An 18,875-nucleotide genomic window follows, 5' to 3' on the forward strand; every position below is an offset into this window, starting at 1 on the left:
TTCGCCACCGTGTCATGGCTTCCCATGCCTGTGAGACTCTCATGGAAGATCCCTTTCTGTCTTAGATTTTATTTTAGGCATTTTTTAACTTTTTTTTTAACTTTTATTTAATGAATATAAATTTCCAAAGTACAGCTTATGGATTACAATGGCTTCCCCCCACCCCATAATTTCCCCCCCACCCACAACCCTCCCCTTTCCCTCTCCCTCCCCCCTTCCATTCACATCAAGATTCATTTTCAATTCTCTTTATATACAGAAGATAAGTTTAGCATATATTAAGTAAAGATTTCAACAGTTTGCACCCACATAGAAACACAAAGTGAAAAATACTATTTGAGTACTAGTTATAGCATTAAATCACACTGTACAGCACATTAAGGGCAGAGATCCTACATGAGGAGTAAGTGCACAGTGACTCCTGTTGTTGACTTAACAAATTGACACTCTTGTTTATGGCATCAGTAATCACCCTAGGCTCTTGTCATGAGTTGCCAAGGCTATGGAAGCCTTTTGGGTTCACCAACTCTGATCATATTTAGACAAGGTCATAGTCAAAGTGGAAGTTCTCTCCTGCCTTCAGAGAAAGGTACCTCCTTCTTTGATGACCTGTTCTTTTTACTGGGATCTCACTCGTGGAGATCTTTCATATAGGGTTTGTTTTTGTTTTTGTTTTTGTTTTTGTTTTTGTTTTTGCCAGAGTGTTTTGGCTCTCCATGCCTGTAACACTCTCATGGGCTTTTCAGCCAGATCCGCGTGCCTTAAGGGCTGATTCTGAGGCCAGAGTGCTGTTTAGGACATCTGCCATTCTATGGGTCTGCTGTGTATCTCACTTTATTTTAGGTATTTTTAAGTTTATTCATTTCCCTCTACCATACTACCTTATGCTGGGAATGCTGATGAGCAATGTAAGACAGGAAATAAAGAATATATAAATTTTATGAATCCTGGAAATCCTGAAAATTAACCTAATACTGAGAGAGCAGAGAAAAAAATAATAGTTCATAGGTTCCTAATATGACTGTTTTGCAGCTGTCACAGTAACTAGTGATGATCTCTCAAAGTTAACTTGCATAAGCCTAACCAACAGAAGACATATTGATTACCCAGGTTAAAAATATGCCATATTTTCATGTATCATTGGAACCGAGGTTTCTCTGAAAACTCTGTTAGCTTTAGTGACTTAGAAGCTACTAGCTGCCAGTATGAAGCCATTACTGAATTAACAGAACCAGTTAAGAAATCAGATGGCTTCAAATTCCTGCTGTCACGTTAGTGACAATGAACAAATAAATCCATTTATTAAATAACAGCAATTCTCTTGCTGAGCCTTAACTAAAGCAGCAAAAATGAGATCCAGTGTGACTGCTTTTCAACATTACAAGAGTGGTGACAATAAGCAGGCGTGATATAAAAATGAAGCAAGGAAAATACTTGTATGGAATTCCTGTCAAAAATTTAAAAACAATCATTATTTTAAGGTGAGTACTCTTAATGTCAGTCTTTTATATTTAAATATTATCGAACTTAAACCACATACAGTTAATTTTGCATAGATCATATCAGCAAAAAGTAAAGCTGAACAGTAATGTAAATACTGAAATACATATATTTGGAAAGTATTCTGAACTTGGAGCATGGTAGTTTCTACCATTCAGTGCTTCTTTATACTAATTCATTATACTTTGGGATACAAAACATTGGGGACCTAGCTGAATATAGAATTTTTAAAACAGTACAAAGTATTGAAGTGCTTTAGCCAGATAATAGGCATTTTATTCCTGTTGTGTCAAAGATTTCCCTGATGTGTTTTTGTATTCTTTCATCATTAAATGAAATGGATGATAACTGAGAACAGTTTTAATTCAGAGATTACTATGAAATGAATTAAAATCATTTCACTAGCTCTTGGGAAACACATTTTATTAAAATTTATTCATAGAGTTTACTTTTCTTTAAATTCTGTGAGACTGTGTTAATACTCAAATTTAATTATTTAAAAGAAAACATATCAGGTACTAGAGGTAAAAAAATGAACTGAAATATTTTAGTATAATGAAAATATTCATAAGTGCTAATGTTTACGGAACATTTACTATAGGCCAGACACTAAGCTAAGAACCTTACATATATTATCTCAATTAAACTAAAATTGGGAGGGAGAAGAAATCCATTTGGCTAACACAAAATTTACACTAGGCCGGCGCTGCGGCTCACTTGGCTAATCCTCTACCTGTGGCGCCGGCACCCTGGGTTCTAGTCCCGGTTGGGGCGCCGGATTCTGTCCCGGTTTCTCCTCTTCCAGTCCAGCTCTCTGCTGTGGCCCAGGAAGGCAGTAGAAGATGGCCCAGGTCCTTAGGCCCTGCACCTGCATGGGAGACCAGGAGGAAGCACCTGGCTCCTGGCTTCGGATAGGCGCAGCACGCTGGCCGTAGCGGCCATTTGGGGGTGAACCAACCAAAAAAGGAAGGCCTTTCTCTTTGTCTCTCTCTTTCTCACTGTCTAACTCTGCCTGTCAAAAAAAAATTTAAACTAGATTGTTTTTCTCAAGAGAAACTCATTCTACTTTGGAGATATTGTATCAAATGTTGTGTAATTTCAATATATATAGGGCTCCACCTATATGAAATGATGAAAAATATAAAAGAAAGCAATTTAAAAAGCCATTATCAATAGGATAACTATAATATAAACAAATGAATTAAACTCTCCAAACAAGAAAATATCAGATAGGATTTATTAAGCCCATTTGAGAAACAAATCTCAGAACTATATTTTACATGTTTGTTTATTCTCATCTGTTTGAAAGGCAGAGCAACAGAGAGAGACTGAGACAGAAACAGAGAGGGCTTCCACACAGGTTCACTCCTCAAATGCCCACAGCAGCCAGGGCCAGGCCAGGCAGAAGCCAGGAGATCAGAGCTCAAAGTCTCCAAAGTGAGTGGCAGGGGCCCAAGCACTTGAGACACCTTCTGCTGCCTCCCAGGATGCATTATCAAGAAGCTGGCCAGGAAGTGGAATAGCAAGGACTTGAACCAGCACTCTGATATGGGTCATGGGCATCCCAAGTGGTGGCTCTACCCACTGTACCAGGACACCCACCCTCTCAATAATTTGTTATGCTTCATATTTCAGATAGTTAATGGCAGAAACATTATGATGTAAAGCTAACTGGTTTAATGACAGAAGAAAAATATCCAGTATTTTAAGGAACAATTCTGTTGATGCCGAAATCCTACTTCAAAATACACCCTTGGGAATATGAAAAGAATTTTAAACATCTAAGGGATGGGGGGACCCTTACAGACAAAACACCTAGATCAGAGATCCACCTCAAAGATGTCCCACACATTTGACCCAGGTGAGTCTTCGCCTATTGCCAAATCTTCAGATAAATCTGTTTCTTCTGCAAAACCTGACCGCACTCAGATGCAAGCCTTGAAGAGCGATCGTGGCTTGAGGACACGGCAGCTGGCATCTCCAGCCTTATTCAACTGTCAAAATGGTTTTCTGATTTTCCTACAGTACAATAAAACACAAACCATTCAAAGGGAAACGCGTTCTTTAGGAACAGATTTAGTACAAGGACCTGATGGCATTTTCCAGCAGAGGAGCAGCTAGTAATTAAATATCAAGGAGTTAATGACCTGGCTGACTCAATGAGCTTTGATTTGGTGCAATTAGGACTCCATCACTGAAGTTTATTCTTCTCTCATGTTCCTGAGGTGTACAGCTTCAGGCCCCAGGACAAGTCAGCTGGGAAAAACAAACAGGGAGCTGCAGCCCCCACTACTTAGGCAACGTTGGCTCAGAGTAAGCCCATGCTACCTTCGTATTTGCCAATGTCTGCTGCACTGTAGCATTGCTGGACTAGCAAATGCTAATGGGTCATGACTTTTTTTTTTTTTTTTTTTTTTTGACTCCACTAATGCAACCCCAAGAAAGAGGTGTTTATATACCAGAATACATACAGGTGGCCACACCCAGTCACTCTCTCAGCCTCCTCCCCTCCAGAAAGGATACCCTAGCTGTTGCAGATTACACCATGCTTTAAAGAAGCTGGAGCTGCAATAGAGACGTGATTAATAGACCAGAATCTAAACTGCATCCCACAGGATGAGAGAATTAAATAATTGCCAATACTAGCTTCACAAGCATCATTATTTATTATTAAAAGGAGCTGAAGAGCCCCTGCAGACTACATGTTCTCATGACTTGGACGAAAAATAAATTCTATATGAATTTTCTTATTTATTGGAGCAATGATGGCTGAGAGTGCCTCTCCCAAGGCTTTTCTCAGTAGCCAAGGAAGCAAGGCACTAGGTGTGGAAAAGCAGACAGAGCAGCCTCGAGCTTCCCCAGGGTTCTCGGGAGGTCCCAGCCGCCCAGCCTTGGGTAACGCACAGGTAGTCACTCATGTCTGGGGAATAGGGATTGTGCCTTACTTTCGGGGTTTGGGGCATGAAAGCTTTTGTCTTCTGATAACTGTATTTTATTCCTACACAGATACAGTTACCTGACAGGGAGACTACCACATAGCCATTAAAAATGGTGATGTAACAGCAGTTAAGATGCCAGTATCCCATATTGGCATGCCTGGATTCAATGCCATACTCTGGCTCCTGACTCCAGCTTCCTGCTAATGCAGACCCTTGCAAGCAGCAGTGATGATTCAAGTAATTGGGCCCCTGCTACCCATGTGGTAGACCTGGATTGAGTTCTTGGCTTCTGGCTTCAGCCTGACCCAGCTCTAGCTATGGGTATTTAAGGAGTGAACTTTCACATGGGAGGCCCCCTCCTCTTCCTCTTGCTTTTTTTTTTTTTCTTTGCCTCTCAAATAAATACATACTTTTAAATGATCATGTAAAATAAGTTTTTAAAATATTTTAGTTATTTAAAGGGCAGATTAGATAAAGACAGAGAAAGACACAGAGATTTTCAATACTCTGGTTCACTCTGCAAATGGCCACAATAGCTGGGGCTGAGCCAGGGAGAAGTCAGCAGCCTGGAACTTCATCTATGTCTCCCATATGGGTGCAGGGGCCCAAGTACTTGGGCTATCTTCCACTGCTTTCCTAGGTGCCTTAGCAGGGACTCCAATATGGAATGTCAGCTTAACATGCTGCATCACAATGTTCACCCCATAAGAGAAGCTTTAATGATGTGAAATATTTGTAATAAGCATATTGGTAACTAAAAAAAATTTTTTTACCCAGCTATCCTAGAATGTGAACTCACACACGTAACAGACAAGGATATACATCACTACACAGAACCACGGTGAATCATGGTTCTCTTAGGGTAGAGGAATTGGATGAGAAATTTTCCCCTTAGGCTTTTTGTATTTTCTAGAATTTCTACAATAAATATCTATTACTTTTATCACAACAATGTTGGCTGCAAAAGAAGAAACAATAGATTGTACCACCTCTTTCTCCTAGAGGAGAAGAATGAGCAAGAGAACATGGAATGCGTAATTATCTCTTAAATTTACCCCTCAATTGTTAACCTTCCCTCTCTTCCAATCATTTGACTTTGGTCACAGCAGGAAACCTACCAAAAACCTATTTGGAGGTGGGGCGGAATGCAGGAGGAGGAGAGCAGGCAAAGATACAACCCACAGAAAATCAAAAGCTAAAAATGAGACATGCCTCAGGAAGTTATGCTAACAGATACCGGCACTGAGAGGGATGCCACAAGGCATTCTTTTTGAACACAGCTTAATGGCTCCCACGTTTTAAAAACTGATCATCTAGAGTTCTTATTTTTCATATCCACAACGTGTCAACTTACATTTAAAATGAATAATGTGCTTGAAGTTGCAAACATTTGCTCTTGTTGTCCTCTGGCTTTTTTAAAGAAAAAAAGAGGGAGGGAGGGAGGGAGGGAGGGAGGGAGGGATGGGGGAGAGAAAGTGATTCCCTGCAGGAAGAGGATTAATGACATATGGTAATTACACCATTAGGTTGAAAGATCCATAACAGCATAAACCTCCACCAAACACATTCCTCAAGAGGCACTTTTTATTAAAGAGAGATACAGTCATCGTGAATTCATAAACAAAAACCTCTGTCTCAAAATCCTTTTTTGTGTAATCAGATTGTCTGAAGTCACTTGTTCCACCATTCCTGGCCCAGAACCATTTCAAAATAAGAGAAAGAGAGTTAGGTTATATCCCAGGAAAGAGGCAACTCATTCGCAGATGCAGTGTTTGAAACTTTGAACTCAGGAAAAATTGTCAAGGCAACAGAAAGAATGTACACTTTCTATTTGTTGCTGCGAATTCTTGGTCAGCTGGGACTCCTTTCCCCACCAACCTCCCAAGTTCCCCTGTGACCCATTTGTCCAAGTAATGAGGGAGCCAGGAAGAGGAGGTGTGGGAAGTACACAAAAGACAATGAAAAATGACGGCAGAACAATAAGAAATGCTGCAAACAAGGAGAGCCCTGCTCTCTGCTTCTCTAAGAGGTATTTACACCTCAGGGGTCTGAAGAAACCTATCTGCTTACTTTGTTTTTTGTTTCAATTTCATTGTCATGCTTTGTTTTCTGTTTGGCTTAATTTTGTAAATCAATTAAAATGTTTCTTAAAAAATGGGTAGATATAAATCCCACAAATAAAAATGATTTATTCAAGTTATACCATTTTAAATTATAATGAAACCAAACAGTAAATTACTGTGATACATCAAAAAAAAAAAAAAAAAAACAGCTGTACTCAGTCTCCATAAAAGATGGTCATACAATCAAATGTTTAAATGTTTTAAAATGCTGCTTCATTAGAAAACAAGTAGAGATGTGCCTCACTTCCTCAAATACAGCAAAATTTGAATAGAAACTTGATTTGTATTACTTATAATCCCTTGTGGATTTTTTATAAATAAAACAATCTGCTTTGCTAGATATAAATCTATTTGTTTTAAAGAGGAAGAGAGGCCAGCGAGGCTGCCATCTGTTTCAGAGTGCTGGCTCAGTTCTGGGCTGCTCCACTTCCTATCCAACTTCCTCCTAAAGTGCCCGTGAAGGTAGCAGATGGCCCAAGTGTTTGGGATCTTGCCACTCATGTGGGAGACCAGAAGGAGTTCCTGATTCCTTGTTTTACCCTGGCCCAGCCCAGGCTATTGGAATCATCTGGGGAGAGAAACAAAAGATGGAAGATCTTGCTCTCTTTCTCTCTCTTTCTCATGCTTTGCCATTCAAAAAAACCATCTTTTAAAAAATAGTATTTATTAAGAGCCTACAATCACTCTCAGCAGTATGCTAATCACTTCACAATTTTTATCATTTAATTCTCACAGCCATTTCACAGATGAGGAAAATCAAATACAGACAAATCAGATTCCTTCAGGGTCATCTGGTAATGAATGATGGAGTTGAAACTTAAACTCCGTTCTGTCCTGCTTCAGAAAGACATTTTTCTAATATTCTTGTATACAACTGCCAGGAATACCTATGTTAGTGGCAGCTGTGTTATAAAGCTCTTACCCAGTAGACACATACATAAGACTTTCTATTTGTTGAATCTTGGCCTAAGGATAAGACTGAGGAAAAAGGTTTGATAGGCTAAGGCTAAGACCAGTCACAAATACCAAACTCAAAACAGACAAATGGCAATAATAACCATGCTGTAAATGTAAAGCTTTTTATCATTTATAAAAAAGTCTTATTATGACTTCATTTATCTCTCCAACAACCCTGAGAAGCAGTGAGGCAAGTATTGGCATTTGATATCATCTTGTAACTAAGGAACCTGTAACTAAGAACAATAAAGTGATTTACCCAAAGATGATCATTGATGGTAGAAGAGAAGTCAGAAACCAAGCTCGGCTTTTTTTTTTTTTTTTTTTTTTTTAAGATTTATTTATGGGGGCAGCGCTGTGATGTAGTGGGTAAAGCCAACACCTGCAGTGCTGGCATCCGATATGTGCCTCGGACCTGGCTGCTCCACTTCTGATCCAGCTCTCTGCTATGGCCTGGGGAAGCAGTAGAAGATGGCCCAAGTCCTTGGGCCCTTGACTCCGCGTGAGAGTCCCAGAAGCTCCTGGCTCCCAGCTTCCAATAGGCACAGCTCCGGCCATTGGGGACATTTGGGGAGTGAACCAGCAGATAGAAGACTTCTCTCTCTCTCTCTCTGCCTCTGCCTCTCTGTAACTCTGCCTTTCAAATAAATACATAAATTAAATCTTTCTTTTTAAAGATTTATGTATTTATTTGAAAGGCAGAGTTACAGAGCTAGCGGAGACAGATAGAAAAGAGATCTTCCATCAACTAATTCACTCCTCAAATATCTACAACTGCTGAGGCTGGGCAGACCCAATCCAAGAACTAGGAACTCCACCCTAGTCTCCCACCTGGATAGCAGGAACCCAAGTACTTAAGCTATCGTTGGCTGCCTTCCCAGGTGCATTAGCAGAGAGTTGAATCTGAAGTGGAAAAGCCAGGACTCTGACACTCTGATATGGGTTGTGCGTGTTCCAAGCAGCAGTTTAATTTGCTGTGCCACAATGCCTGCCCCAAGAAGCCAAGGTTCTTTAATGCACCATCCAATGCTACTTCTCCTATATCATGCAATATTCAGGAAATGTTTATCAAAATAAAACATATACAGCTGGAACGAATGTCAAGCATTCCCTGTAGCCAGCACTATAGGCAGATATCATATTACACTGGAAATACAAGTTTTTTCTCAGTCCATCCTATTTCTGTCAAGTCAAACTGTTCTGTGTTCGCAACTCATTCATAACCATATTCACTGTCTTTTTTCCTTGAAAGAAATCCTTAGGATATTTATTTTGGAGAGAACATTCTTATTAGTAAGCTACTCACAGCCCAAAAGTCTTTCCTTACTCATCCTTTTTCCTCCCTCTACTCCTCGTACATCCCTGCTTTGAAATAGAATCAATAAACAGAGTGTCCATAGAGAATAAGGAAGAGTAACAAAACCACTCCTCTGCAAGAGCTCTTTGGCTCAGGGCTAACAAGAAACTCTGAGGGCAAAATTGGCCACTTAGAGAAAACTTCTATTCCAACGAACACTGATGTTTCCCCAAGTAGTCTTTTTTATTTCTTTTTTCTTTGTTTGACAAGGGGGAGGGGAGAGAGGAGGAGAGAGTGAGAGCAAGAGAGAGATTCCATCCCTCAAAACCCAAAATAGCCAGGACTGGTCCAGATCGAAGCCAGGAGCCGGGAACTCAGTTCAGGTCTCCTATGTAAGAGACAGGGACCCAACTATTTGATCTGTAATCTGCTGCCTCCCAAGATTTACATTAGCAGGAAAGCTGGTGTCAGGGGGCTGGGACTAGGTATTAAACCCAGGTACTCCAATATGGGACATGGGCATTTTAACTGATATCTTAACCACTAGGCTAAATGTTCACCCAGAGATCCACCTTTGATAGTTCTGATAAGAATGCCTTCTTGGGGCCGGCGCTGTAGCGCAGCCGGTAAAGCTGCCCCCTGTGATACCAGCATCCAGTTTGGGCGCTGCTTTGTATCCCTGTTGCTCCACTTAACAATCCAGCTCCCTGCTAATGGTCTGGAGAAAGCAGCAGGGGATGGCCCAAGTGTTGGGACTCCTGCCACCCATTTAGGAGACCTGGAAGAAGCTCCTGGCTCCAGCCTCGCCCAGTCCTGGCTGTTGCAACTATCTGGGGAGTGAACCTGTGGGTGGAAGATCTCTATCTGTCTCTCTCTCTCTCAGTAACTGTGACTTTCAAATAAACAAACTAAAAAACAAGAAAGAGAGAGAGAGAGCGAGAGAGAGAGAGAAAGAGAGAAAGCCTTCTCCTTAACCTCAAAGGAAGTCAGGCAATCTCTGCCCTTCCCCATCCTGCTTGTTTTCTTCTTGCCACTTAACACAATTTGCAATTGGAGATTTAAACGTTTGGTGCTTGTTTCCCCCATTAGATTACAATCTCTCTGTGTAGTTCACCACGGTAGACCTAGAGGCTAGCACAGTGCCTGGGAAACATAACAAGTGTTCAGTAAACAATCGCTGAATACATGAGGACTTGGGAAACCTAGGTCATGGGTATAGCTTCCCATTTGGCCTCTCTCTCTTTTTTTTTTTTGGGGGGGGGGGGAGGTGTCAGTTTCACCTTCGCTGAAGAAAGTACTTCCTTGAGTGGAATTCAGGATGATCAACCCATTTGTACACAATAACAAAGTATCACAACCACAAAAAAATTACACCAAGTGTGTGGACAGGTGTGTGTCTGTACAAATGCAGGTTGCCTAAACTAAAAGAGAAACACGGGTTCCCTGCACAGCTCTCATTTTCCACTTCAAACGATTATCCCCTACTGTCTTAAGTATTGCCATTTTTACATTTAGCTAGAAGAGCAGCACAAATTGGAAGCTGTGTATTATTAACAATTCCACCTTAACTAACTGATAAAGTATACACTAACTAGACAGAAAACGAAGTCACGCAGACTGACCTACATAAATCTCTTCAAATGTTTGCTGCTTCAAGAACAGCTGCATTCTACTTTCAGTTCTTCCTCATTCAGTCCGGTACCTCTTCAGGGCAAAGGGAGTTAATTCTTTACATCTGTGTAGCACTTCACAGTTTACAAAGCGTTTTTAAAAACCTATGAAATTGGAAACTTCAGCGGAGATACCAAGATATACTCATGAAATTCCAACTTGAAGTTCCAGGCCCATATGTAAATTTGTAAAAGCAACATTTTGCAACCTGCTCTGCCGTTCTAAAAAAGCTCTCAAACTGAAAAGTCAAATGCATTGAAATCGCGAGCGTTTCAGAGGAAGGTTTCTTGGGTGAGCACTGTGTTGTGTATCCTTTCTCACATGTAACTGAGGGAAGTTGATATGGGCAGGTCAGGAGAGAGGACTGCCAAAGGCCCACCCCGAAGCTTGGCAAGGGCACCTCGTAATTAGGAATACACAGTGGATAAGTATCTGGCTCCTGCCTAGAACAAAAGCTCACAGAGCAACAGCTGACAGAGAGGAGGGGAGATGAGGGAAGAGTAGGTGACTGTGCTAAGTTAGCCTGTACCCCAGCACTTGTCTGCCCAGGGATCTTGAATACTTCCTGTGCACAGATGTGGCCCACAAAGAGGAGAAAACTGGTCTGACATCACTTAAATCCCACCCAAGAGGACTGCCTAGAGGGGTGGAAAGAACCCACCAGAGTCTTTTTGCTGAAAACCAGGAGGTAAGGAAAATGCATTGTTTACATATAAGTAAAATAAAGGTAGGTGTGGCTGAAAAACTCATAAAAGTCATCAATACAGAGCTTTGAACACTGGCAAGACATGGAGAACATGAAGCCTTGTGTTTTATTACCAAATAAGCACTTTCCTGACCACCACTATAGCCCCAACACTTTTCTTCTCTCTCTTTTCCAGCTTAGACCATGACAGGCTCAGAAAATATGGCTATCAAATGAAAACAAGATTGGGTTTGCAAGGGCCTTAGCTAGGGCATGGAAGCAGAGAGAAGACTTCACTTCAAATCGGACTTGAAATTTTGGTAATCTGGCCATTCTACTCTATATGGAACATACAAATCCTTGTCATAAAGTGTGCCACTTAGAATCATTACGGAAGTCCTGAAATTGCCCGAAGTTTCATCCTGGAGTAAGAAAGAACTTCCTCTACTGAAGACACTCTAATAGAACAGCAAGAAACAAAAATAAAGATGCTTTCTGATTAGACCTCATAAATCCTGTTTGATCCATTTACTGGATACAAAATTAGTTGAAACTCATTCAGCAAGCAAGTCAGATAAACCCAACAAACTATCTTAACCTATAAAAGGGAAGTTTGAGCTTAAAAACAAAACTACTATGACTAGAGGAGTTAGCTTTGCCTCAGGGCCAGCTGAAACCAGGAACTTAGGCCCTATCTGCCCTGCATCTCTGCCCTGTAGCTGTGCTGCCATAACAAAACACCATAGACTGGGTAATTTATAAAGAAGAGAGATTTAGGGTCTGCTGTTGTGGTGCAGTGGGTTAGCCAATGTTGGCAATTCTGGCAAACTATATCAGAGTCCCAGGAGTCCTGGCTGCTCTGCTTCTGATTCAACTTCCTGCTAATATGCCTAGGAAGGCAGTAGACAATGGCACTTGGGCTCTTGCTATTCACGTGGGAGACCTGGATGGAGTTTCTGGCTCCTGCAGCCACTTGAGGAGTGAATGAGTGGATGGAAGATCTCTCTCCCTCTCCCTTTCTCCCTCTCTGTCTCTGTCACTCTTCCTTTCAAATAAATAAAGTAAAAGAAAGAAAGAAATTTACTTTCTCCCAGTTCTGGAGGCTGGGACATCCAAGAACCAGGGGCCGGCAGGTTCAGTGTCTAGTGAAGATGTCCTCACATAAAAGAAAAGACAGGAGGGCCTCACTAGCTCTCAGCGCATTTACAAGGTCACCAGTCCCAATCATGAGGGCTTTGCTCTCTTGACCAAACTGCCTACTAAAGGCCCCACCTCTTTTTTTTTTTTTTTTTTGATTTATATATTTATTTGAAAGACAGAGTTATAGAGAGGCAGAGGCAAAGAGAGAGAAAAAGAGGTCTTCCATCAGCTGGTTCACTTCTCAAATGACCACAACGGCCGGAGCTGCACCGATCCAAAGCGAGGAGCCAGGAGCTTCTTCTGGGTCTCCCATGTCGGTGCAGGGTCCCAAGCACTTGAGCCATCTTCTGCTGTTTTCTCAGGCCATAGCAGAGAGCTGGATTGGAAGTAGAGCAGCCAGGATTCAAAATGCTGCCCATATGAGACGCTGCCACTCCAGAAGGCGGCTTTACCCTCTATGCCACAGCACGGGCCCCAAGGCCCCACCTCTTAATATGACTGCATTGTGGATTAAGTTCCAACATGAATTGTAGAGGGGATACAAACATTCAAATCTGGCAATACTCTTTGCATTCATCTTATTCCCTCTAACAGTGCAAATAGGGAGATGGAGATTGGCTATTAGCAGCTCTAAGTTCAGATCCTTCTATCAATACCATACTAAAGAAAAGACCCTGTCAGGTTTGGTTTGAAGAATTCCACAGAAAAACGAATTGGCTCTGCTTCAATCATGTCCCACCTCCTGAACCAGTCCATGTGTTCACATGGGGTGAGCTACCAGGCCATATGCCCTATGGTCAGGATAGGAGTGTGAGCTTTCTCCAGAAGTGAGAAGGGTGCCAGGAAGAGTAAAAATATGAACCTCACAACTTCACATCCACTGCCTCAGTCTACCCTTACTTCACAGAGGGGAAATTGGGTAACACATCCAAGGTCAGGCAAAAAAAAAGTGGTTTGCTGGCCTTGGAACCCAGCTCACCTAACCAAAAGTCTGATGTCCTTCCAAACGCCCAAATCTCTCTTTTAAAATATTTTCTAGAGAAAATAGATCAGATTCATTTGCTGTCTAACAACAGGAAACTAGATTAAGTGACCTCTAATGTCACTTTTACCTCTAACATTCTATGATGCTAAAACAGGTCACTAATAGCTTTTTTCCAGGTTTTGTGGCATGAGTTCAGGTCATTCATCCCCCTATTTATTTAATTCATAATATACTTCTACAGAACACCTCCTATCTACTATTGAAAGGCACTCTTCTCTGGCAGTATTGCTCATCTAGGAGCTCCCAAAGCAATCAAAACCACTGAACCATAGAGTAGCCGCCTGACACACAGAGAAAAAAATGGGAAAATTAGTATAATAAATTCCTATCGTGACCAATTAAAACTAGCCATCAGTAACAATTTTCATTTGACTAGCTATGGGGAGAGACAAAAGCAAAATAGCTTGTGAAATGATAGAGCTTGTGAAAATGAGAAATTTCATGGTATAAAAATGACTTGAGGTATAACAGTTTCACCACGAACATGTGTAAGTCTCTAATCTGTAAAGAAAAATGTATCAGCAACAGAACACAGACATAGCTATAAAAGAAAGGGGGAAAACAAAATTTTATGTAGGTTATATTTTAGGCCCTTATATGTAGTTGTTCAAACAGTTCCTTTATGTTATCACTTTATGACTGCTCTCTGTTTTAAAAATACCCACAGCATGTATTAAACACCCAGCATATCACACCAGGCAACTTCAAAGACACAACTGGAAATTACTTTGCTTTCCTTCTGTACCAATCCGAGAGAGCTCTGGTTAGAAGCGATAACAAAGGCCAGCTTTGATTTTGGGCCTTTGCTGATGCTAGCGTTTTAAAGTAACACAGGTTAGGGCTTTCTACCGTTGCTTTTAGTCATGGATGTTCCATATACACACATCTGGCAAGGACAAAAATGCAGCAAAAGGCCTCCTGTCCCATCGTCCTTCAGAGCAACTATTTGCACAATGCCAACCCATTTGCCTTAGGTAGAAAACCTAACAGCTCTGGCTCTCTAGATTCAGCTGCAAAACAGAAATAATACATGCTGTGAGGCATCCTGGGAGGATCAATGATTATTTATAGGGCTATAACAAGCTCCTTGGAATATACTTGAAATAGACCAAGCAAAAGCGCCTTGCCTCTTAAAGAACTCCCCTTATCAATTCAAGCTCTGCATACTCAACAATCCTAGTCAGGAGAGCTCAGGAAAGTGCTGTCCAGTGACTATCTATTTGGGTCAGAATGCGTCCTGTGACGTTAGTACTTTGACTTTGTACCCACTGCCAACAAGCACCACTGACACAGCACATTCATGGCAGAGGCCAAAAAAGGGTTTTTCAGACTGAGATGAGCATTCCTTTACTTGGCTGGAGGGAGCCCTAGCCAGTATGGCAAGCTGAATTCTTCTGCTCCAAATTTCCTCTATGCGTTTTTGTGATCTTAGGACACATTCAGCACTGTATAGCTATTGTGGGGGAAATCTAAGAAGTCCTTGTCTTCAAATAGCTTACACTCTTGGTGTGGAGATCAGCTCATCAAAATACAATGGCACACAGCAGTGGAAAGAAATCCGAGCCAGGACTTCTGGTTCCACAGCAGACTTCTCACGCCACTCATCTTCAAACAAGGGCCTTGCTAGATGGATGTTCCGTAAACTTCCATTCCCACCTCTAGGATTCTCATAAACATGAAAGTGTATGGTGCAACCTACTGAACTTCAGAAATCATAAAGAAAGGGAGCTGGTGGAGCACTCCAAAAAAGAAAAGATTTCACTCAAATGAATTGGCAGAGAAAAACAAGCAGAAGAAAAGGGCAAAGGGGCAGGGAGGTACAGGATTTATCGACATGAGGTCCCTAGAGGGAACCCCTCAGTCAGAACCTTCCTCTCAAAGTTCTTAGATGCAGGAAACAGCTCCCTCAGCCTGCTCCCCTCACCTCAGCCTCCACTCTTGCTATCAGCAGTATTCCTTGGTAGCAGAATTCAGAATGCAGAGGTTTGTGGCTGCCTCACAAGTAGAGCAGACTTACTTATCTACCACCATCAAATCTCTCAAGAAAATCCTTTAAAGAATGCTAGCATTGTTAAAGAGTGCAATGAGTAGTACAAGAAGGTAGTATCTATCCTCTCTCTGGCCCCATCTTTAACCAGCTCTTCAGTCCTGGACCACAGACTTAACTCTCTAGACTTCATTTTTATCCTTCAAAATAGCTGCTTTACTTATATCACTAATTTGAGGAAGTTACATGACAAAGTAAGTATACCTGAACCTTAAGGTCCTCTAAAACACAAGTAGCATATTTTTTAAAGATTTATTTATTTATGTATATATCTATTTATTTGACAGGCAGAGCAACAGGTTGCGTCTGCGAATTTCCCAATCAATGCACAAGGCACAAGCAGAGGTTAATTTGTTACCAGCTGGCTGGGACCCTCTACCCGCACACAGCCATTTAGCAATGCACAGACAAAAGGCCCTCTCATTTGCATAAGAGAGGTTTTTATAGCCTCACACTTACAAGGGTGCTGGTCATCTCCTACACAGGTTACCTTCTTATTCTCTATATGGCAAAGTATTGGGACCTAACATGTTCATTGGTTCATTTAAATGTAAAGACTATATACATTATGTGGCGGGAAGGCCACACAAAGGAGATGGCATGGGGAAGAAATGGCGGAAGCATAGGGGCCATAAATCCCAGGGGAGCTTTGTGGGGGGCAGGAGGTCATAAATTCCAGGGGAGCATAGCAGGCAAGCAAGCAGCCAGAGTACAGAAGACTCCAACTCCTACAAACAGAGGTAGGGAGGGGGAGAGGGAGAGGGAGAAGGTGAGGGAGAGATAGAGGAGAGAGAGGGAGAGAGGGAAAGAAGGAGAGAGAGAGAGAGAGAGATCTTCCATCCACTGGTTCACTCCCCATGTAGCTGCAGTAGCCAGGGCTAGGCCAGACAAAAGCAAGACCCAGGAACTCTATCCTGGTTTCTTACCTGGGTGGCAGAAGTTCAAGCACTTGGGCCATCCTCCACTGCCTCCCCAGGTACCCAGACAGGACTGGTTTGGAAGCAGAGCAATCAGGACTCAAACCAGGTATTCTAATATAGGATACTGGTAGTGCAAGCAGCAGCTTAAACTGCCATGCAAAACCAGACCCAACATAATATTTTTATCCTTACTATTAATGGTATAGATGTGAGGACTTACTGAGATGTGTTTGAAATAGGTTGAGTATCCCTAATATGAAAATTCAGAAAACTCCAAAACCTGAAACTTTCTCAGGGCCAACATGGTGCCAACCTGACTTCATGTGACAGATTATAGAAAAAATGCAGGCACACTGAAAATATTGTATAGCACTATCTTTGGCATATGAGTATAAAGTATATATGAAACATAAATAAATTTCATGTTTAGAAGTAGATCACATCCCCAAGATATTTATTACATATATGCAAATATTTCAAAATCCAAAAACATTCAAAATTTCAAATACTTCTGGTCCTAAGCATTTCAGATAAAGGATACTACACCTGCATTCTACTTCCAATGATGGTGGACAAGGTAAGAGCAAACCAGCCTTCTGAGAACATAATGAATCATTTACTAAACACTTTACAATTAGTATAAAAATTCAAGACCCAAAAAATTTCTTATAATGAACAAATAAGAAAAATATGCTAAGCTCAACTGAATTGTTTTGGTCACCAAAATGGCTTATAGCAAAACCATTTTATTTCCATCTATTTACTGTGTAAAATATTGATACTAAACAAATAATAAGAAACTTTTCAAAAATGTCATAATTCCTACTTATAAAACCCACAACCATTAGGAATTGGAATGAGAAGTTCAATTTTGTGCATGCAAATGTGACACTTATGGAGGTTTTGGTGCCAGGTAAGTCAGATTTGCAGCTGTTGCAAATAGTCATGACCATTTCTGGTCTAATAACATGCAGTCTCCATGTTTAGGATTCTGAAAGCTGATTTCAATGATTAGGAATAGCTTTTGATTTTTCTACTTCTTGCAAGTTGAGTTTGTTTGCATGGATGCAGTTTATTCTGAAAGGGAATATAAAACAAACAGGAGGAGATATTTCACATATTTTTGCTGAGTTAGGAAAAAAAGAATGTCTGGCACTTCTACAAGATTTTATGTCAGTAAAGAGTTTACAGAAAGACAACATATCTGAAAGGAAATCTAAAGTCAATTTATTTCCTATCAGCCATAAGGCAGATTTTAAGTTGTAATTTTTGGCTCAATTTGCAAAAGTATCATAACTGACCCATCTCTGTTCCCTATGGAGAAGTTATCCTAACTATTACACCACTGCTCCCTCTGCTCTGAAGATTTTTCGCTATGATAGGTCATCAGGTGCTATCTATTACATTTATATTGCAGGAGGCATATGCTGGTACCTCGGTCAAGCCTTGAAGTAGCAAATGTTTTCCAAGCACCAGCAACAGTGAGGATGCTGCATTTTCCTAACTCTTAAGCCCCATGGCTTATTCAACTATTTTATATAATCATAGAAAAACAGTGGGAGGCAGGCACTGGCTTCCACATCTGGAAATTGGCCCATTCATTATTAGCCTATATTTCACTGGGTAAGTATATTTGATTTTTTTCTCCTTATTATAGAACCTGCCAAAATTAGGGAAGATTTCCTTTCTGGACTAGATCTTCTCATTCTTTCTCATTTTTGGAAGTAGAGAGACAAAGAGAGAAAGAGACAGAGACAGAGATAGAGAAAGGGCACTCTGATCCAATGATTCACTTCCCATATGTCTGCAATGGTGAGTGTTAGGAACCCAATTACCTGAGCCATCACTTTCAGCCTCCCAGAAGGCATATTAGCAGGCAGCTGGAAGTGGAAGTAGAGCTCGAATTTGAACCTATGGACTTTAATAGGGGACATAGGCATCTTAGCTGATGTCTTAATCATTAGGCCAAATATCCACCTCTAGATCTTCTTTTGATTCTGGGACATTCAGAATATAAAGAAACGTAGTGCAACCAAAAGTTTCTACTGTCCCTATCAAATATTTATTTAGCTATTGCCCACACTGATTCTAACCCTCTGCAAACTTCTTTAATATATCCAAAATTCCTAGGCTTCAAGTTGTAGAGGTTAGGTTTTGCTCATACACCTATAGCCAAGCTCTAGGGGAGCAACTAGTTGATGGTTCCAAGAGGATATTTTTCTTGGGGCATAAATCATGGCAGAATGGTGACATTCAATTGCACACTCTTCCAACACTTGGGAGTAAGGATAAAGTTTATCATTGTTTTTCTAAAAGCATAAATAAGTAAGGTAAAAAAAAAAACAGAAATAAGTAAATATAATTTCTGAATGAAGACAAACTTTTAACAGGACATTTGCAGCAAATTTATAACTATTTTTGCTGTTAAAGTTGCTCATCTTGAAAAGGGGCACAAAGATTGTGGTTTATTGCCTAAGAATAGCAGAAAATAGACAGAGGTTGCTGGTTCCATCTGTTTCCCCTGAAAAGAAAATAAAAAGTCATCTGTGGA

At 40.9% G+C, this 18,875-nt stretch overlaps 1 protein-coding gene and 1 pseudogene across 2 annotated transcripts in view; one reads left to right on the top strand and one right to left on the bottom strand.

Annotated features, from left to right (window-relative positions):
• Positions 1–18,875, bottom strand: part of PPM1L (protein phosphatase, Mg2+/Mn2+ dependent 1L) — a 350,431-nt gene that overhangs the window by 141,806 nt on the left and 189,750 nt on the right. The window lies entirely within an intron of this gene.
• The window catches only part of LOC149127088 (glyceraldehyde-3-phosphate dehydrogenase pseudogene), a 75,006-nt pseudogene continuing 60,396 nt past the window's right edge, over positions 4,266–18,875 (top strand).

Source organism: Oryctolagus cuniculus, chromosome 4, assembly GCF_051225735.1.
Source record: "Oryctolagus cuniculus isolate XC-2025 breed Fujian yellow rabbit chromosome 4, ASM5122573v1, whole genome shotgun sequence".
NCBI classification, from domain to species: domain Eukaryota; kingdom Metazoa; phylum Chordata; class Mammalia; order Lagomorpha; family Leporidae; genus Oryctolagus; species Oryctolagus cuniculus.